Source organism: Fopius arisanus, unplaced genomic scaffold (assembly GCF_000806365.1).
Source record: "Fopius arisanus strain USDA-PBARC FA_bdor unplaced genomic scaffold, ASM80636v1 scaffold00010, whole genome shotgun sequence".
Lineage (NCBI taxonomy): Eukaryota > Metazoa > Arthropoda > Insecta > Hymenoptera > Braconidae > Fopius > Fopius arisanus.
In genome coordinates, this window is record NW_011887749.1 from 843,855 (window position 1) to 850,086 (window position 6,232).

The following is a 6,232-nucleotide window of genomic DNA, read 5'->3' on the forward strand; positions in this document are numbered from 1 at the left end:
ACGTCGTTGTGAATCCTTTTTATGAAATCCTTTTTATGAAAGTAGAAACACAAAAATGAAGTTCGCCCGAATCGAAATATCTCGAAACGCGTAGGACTAATTCTTCATTGGTCGAGTCGACCCGCCAAATTCAAATTCAGCGCAAGGAGTGCGCAGTAGATCTCGTTTAGTATAAAAAAACATCGTGGAAATACATAGACGTTGAACTCTCAGCGAATTTTTCGCTGCAAATAATTGATGATTCAGAGAACGAAATAACTGCACTTATTCACCCGACGATAATTCAACACTTTTGGAGAATCAATAAAAGATGGTTTTAATCAAATTTAGCTTTAAAAAAAAATTATATGCGCGCAGTAATGGAGTGAAGGATAAATAATTAGTGGAGAAAAAAATTGGCAATTTATTTTCTTCTCGGGCAATTCCAATGGTTCTCGTAGTTATTTGTAATTATTGAGAGATTGACACAGTGTTCTGATGTTTTTTAGTTACTGCAAGTAATTAAACCTGTCAATGGAATATCACGTCTCTCGCTTTGCAATTTAATTAGAGTAATGGAATTCTTCACAACGGGTTTACACCTGGCATCAGATACTACCTTCGATTATGTTCAGATATAATTAATCAACTTTTCTCCTTGAATCATCAAGTTATCCTACTTTATGTCAATTTTATGCAGTAATGTAAGTCAAGTTCAAATCGACTATTCGTCTGTATTCAAAATAATTCTTTGACTTGAATCAAGTCAATTCTTCGGCGTGGTTTAAGTCAGTTTTTCAACTCAATGCAAATTAATTTTTCTACTTGATTCAAGTTCACTCTTCAGCTTCATCCATGTCCAAATGCAAGACGTCAACTTTACGACATCAACTTGATTTTTCAATGCTGTTCAAATAGATTTTTTAGCTTGACTCAAATTCAAGTTCATTCAAGTTGATTTTTCAATTTAAGACCTGGCTGGATCATCTATCGAACGTCATCTTTTGTTGAAATTTGATAATTTTATCCTAAAATACATAAAAAATTCGAATCAAATTTGCGTGGCGGGAAGCACTTGAATGGACACAAAAAAATAATAAAAAAAGAGGAAAAATTATTGAAGAGCGCTAAAGAGCGATATTGTTTAAAAGGGATCTATCAAGTTTACTAAATTTGTATTTGTGGCCGCAATTATATATCAGATATATACACATCTATAGATGATATATCTAATGAGCTACGTATTCTTCATTATATTTTTGTAAAGTTTACCTCTTTTTTTTCATTATTTTTTCATGTCCATTCAAGTGCTTCCCACAAGAAAATTTCCTATTCAAAAATTTCCTAAATTTTAATATATTTTAGGCTAAAAAGATCAAATTTAAACAAAAGATGACGTTCGATAGATGGTCGACCGGGCCTGAACTTAATTTCCACTCAAATCTTCATGCATTTAACCGTCATCTAAATTCCTTGACTAGTGCGACTTGAAAATTCGCGGTTGGAGGGGGTGACTGGTAAAAAGTCATTGGAAAAAATCGACAGGGGTGGAGAATTAAGGGTTAAAATGTGGATGCAAATGGAGTATAGCTAGGTTATCTTTATCACGTGAATACATTACGGGGAAAAGACACATGGTGTGACGTTGGCACAGCCGACAGTAACGCCTGGAGTCGTCCTCGTACACAGCTGACACATGATAACTCGTGTTAGCCATCAGGAGTAAGAAATATAGGGTCGTTGAGTAACTCATGTCTACCCAGTGTCGTGTATTTGTCGTGGAATGGGAGGTCGGAGTGTCAAGAAAATTCTCCGAGATACAACCGACAATGCACAATTAATAACAAACTCGCTTGGCATTTGTCACGTGTTACGTCTTTATCTCGCGTTAAAAAAAAAAGCTACTAAAGAAAGCAAAAAAAAAATTTTCTTGAAATTTTTGGTTTTCTGTTAAACAATTATAAAAAATAACGGGACCATCAGTTTTTGTGATGTGCAAAAGGAAATTGGGAATGTGGAATATTTATTACTCGTTGATATCGATTATTAGTATTGAAATTATTAATACTGAATTTCAGGAAATGATAGTTTGAAGGATTTTCGGGGGAACTGACATTTTTCACAGAATTGATCTATTTAATTTATTTATTAATGTTTAATCTATCTTATTCTTGTTATTTATCTATTAGCTTTTGTAGTGATGTAGCGTAGTGACGATTCGAATATTTTTCATCAGAAATTGGAGTAAAAATTACACAATGCTGACAAAAAATGAAATGATACACAATGCTGACAAAAAATGAAATGAATACGTCAGGGTAAACGTCGATAAATCTTTCCGTGCAGGATAAATTTGATGAAAAATTTTTTCATTGTGTGGTGAAAAAAATGAGGGCCGCGGATATCCGGGGGTAAAAATTAGCGACAGTTAAATAAAATGTGAAAAGCCTCGATAAGTAGGGAAAGCATCATGACGGTTGATACTTATACCACCCTCATCACCCAGTGTGTGAGCATACAGGCCGCACGCTCGCAAAACTTTGCGGAAAGTTCGTTACACGAGAATTCACGATCTGGGTCATATTCTCATCCCAAGCTCAAATATTCGACATGGCCACCCTCTTTCCACCCACTTGATATCCTGCACGTCTCTCAGAGCTGTCGTTTCTCCGTATCATTTCAATATTTGAGACACTCAGAAGCGAGACAGACAGCCAGGAAACCACATTCCCTCGGATTTTGGAAGGGGCCCATCGCTTTTCGTCAAATTCACCCGCAGGGATGTGGGGGCCTCTCCACATCGATTTCAGGCCACTGATAAACTGGAAATATTTCGGTTCACCTCGGCTATTTAATTCTCCAATAATCGCGTGTGCATTTGACTTTAACATCAACTCACACAGAGATAAATATTTCCCCAAAATAAAAGATACTTCATTCAACTATTTTTTATTTATTTATTTCATTTTATTTTTATATTTTACATGTTAAGAAAAATTAATTAAATCGAAAGTATGAAACTTTCAAGTCAGAATTGGAGGAAAATTATGATTCCTTATCATGAAAGCAGATATACGTAAATGAAGTTCGCCTGAGTCGAAACTCGTAAGACTGATTCCTTATTGGTCAACTCGAATTCGAACGTGAAATTCGAATTCGGCTCACGGAGTGCGCAGTAGATCTTGCATATTATGAGTTACAAGGCTATAATTTCCAAAATGGCGAGGGACAATACTGAAGCGAAATGTCATTAGAGAAATTTAATCCACTTGTTACCTATTTTTAAGTCGAATTTTTGGTAAAACATTTCTGAGTGGTTCCCATCTTGTTTGATAATGTTATCCACAATGTATTTTTTTGCGTTTGTTTTTTCGTCGTAATGACGACTATTATCGCTAATTGTTTTTCCTTCCACCATTGGAGTTTACGACGGTTGTTATCTTTTTAAAAATACGGTATTGTCGTCGATTTTCTTTCGAAAACATCTGGTTAATCTGCAGTTTACATTAAAAATTAATTTCAAACAATTTTTACTTCACAATAATTTAGTAATGACGAAGAGAAATTTTTGCAATCAAAGCGGAGAAAAAACGGTTAATCTCTCTCAAATTATAAATTATTTGCGATGAATATTTACATGAATGCAATAACAAATGTATGGATTTTTAGGAGATATTATAATACTATTTTTAATAATCCTAGCAGCAAACAATTGACGATTAAATTGGTAAAATACGAACAATGAAGGATTAAGAATATGAATATATATTTTTTCCAGCTATTGTCATATAATTTATATCGTTGACAATTTTTGTATCAATTGCCCGAGTAAAAATGATTGCTTTTTCATATTCTGTCCCCTTTGATTCAATCCGATTGAACGGGAAATATTTCAGTTTCACCGACATTTAATTCCCGGGCAGTCGTGTGTGTTCGACTGATGTTGACAGGCCAAATCTAATGCACTGGAATATTTTTTCTCTCTCCCGAATTCATGCAGAATTAGTTTTCAAATTTAACGGCGCATCAGTCGGCAGTGAATTCGTGTGAATAGGAACGTTAATTTTGGGTAATGCATTTTGGCGGCTGAAAAATCGAGATCTCGACAATTATTTGACAGGATATATCGAACTTCGACGGTTGAGTGATGAATTTTATATGTTGTACGCGAATAAATTTTCCTTTTCCATAAATATTGATTAAATAATTGTTGAAATAAAAAGTGGAGATATTTTTTCAAAGATAAAACCGCTTGATTATTCTCGTTAAATCATAATATTCAAATATAATGATTCAACAATTGTAATTGTCTTTAATTATCCTAAAATAATTCCATTACATAAATATTTAATAGAAATTATTAAACAATTCACGAATTTAAATAAATCGTATGTATTTTCAGGTTTAGACACTCAATGGAATATTTCTCTGAAATTCCGAGTTATTCACTCATAAAATTTACAACAAGTTGTCATATATTGATATTATTATTAATTACTTGATGTTAATTACCTCAATAGTAATTACTTACAGCACTTCGGCACGTTTTGTCACCGGTAATAGCTCCAAAAACTTAAATCAAGGTAAATATTTCATTTATTCAGACTGAAAAATATTTTCTTTTACAATTTACGATACCTTGGAAATTGTGGGGCGCACTTAACCGAAAAAATAGAAAATCACCCCCCAGAACGAAAAGTGATCCTCGAAACAATCCTGAACCCTCGGTATTTTTGTTTTATTACATATGACTTACCGACAGAAATATCCGAGAATAACGCCCGACTACCTCTGGGGAAATTACCCCAAGATGGCGAGAGTGGGAGGTGAAAATACCCGAATCGATACTTTTCCAAAGTATCTTTGTTATGCTCTCGTCTGGGTACAGACTGGTTACTCTTCAATCAAGATTAATTACCGGATTTTCCCGCCCCTCTGCATTCGAAAAACCGTGAAAATACGCGAGGGGAGGGGAAATTATGACGGCACCTCAAGACGACAAGAACTGGCAGACTTTCCAATTTTCATAGTTACGTTAATTGGTTACTTGACGAGCCCGTACCTCATATATACGTATAATACATGCTCTATGTACGCGGTGGTATATACGCGGGTGCATGAACATTGCGGCAATTTTCGTGGAAATTCAGGCGCAATGTCGGAATTTTCAATTACAAAGAGGAAAACAAGTAAATTCCTTCTAGATTGTAGAATTTAATATGATTGATTTTGGAGAAGATTTTTGGAAATTTGACTGTTAACCGACAACCATAATAACTCATCAATAATTAATAATAATTCATAACTTTAATCTTCGTAAAAATGAATAGAAATTTGAGAAAACCGCGAAATCTGTTTGAACCGTCCAAAAAATTTCCAACATTTCCGACTACCCCAAAAATTTCTACTTCTACTATAAAAAACATAAGGTTGATCAATAATTGGAAAACACCGGTAATGACGTAGAGTTGACAATTGCCAAGGACTACGTACTTTGACTAATCAATTTGTCAACTCCTGAAAGAAGATATTCGTCCGGGAACTTCCTACTCAGACTTTCCCTTAATTATTTGAAGCCTCTCATATCCTATAAAAATCTCATCTCATCAATTTCAGCGGAGCGGCGGGCTGAAAAAAAAAAAATGTGCAAGAAATTGAAAATAATAAGTTGGATGGACGTGGAAGCAAAGTTGAGCTTCTGCTAAATGGCAATCGTGGCTGGCAAAATACATTTTTAAGTTTCCACTTTCCATAAGTTTATCCTTATTCCCCTCTACCTAGCTTTACTCAACGCTCAGTGAAGTCTTGAAGTCTGGCTAGACCATTACCGATAGAGCCTTGCTGACATAATCGAAAATCGATTCCATCTCACCTCCTCAACATCTCGCTGGTGTTCCTCAGCTTCAACTCGCGTTTTACGTGACGCCAAACGAGAATTTATCAGGGCCAGGATAAAGAGGAAATCCAACCCGCACCCAGGATGCAACTATTTCCTTTTGTCCGCGTCTACAGGAACACCATTCTGAAATCATACTTTAACGAATCAGTTTTTATTTTAATCAACACTCTAATAATAATTGCCAAGTACTTTCAATTGCTCGACAATCTCCAGATAATAAATTGTTTTAATTTTTTAGAAATCCCAGAATTTTCCATTTTCTTGCACTTACATTCTATTTATTATATTATTTATCTATTTTTCTAGTCTATTTCCTATTTGATTCTAGTTTATTCCATTTTTACTGCACCTTCA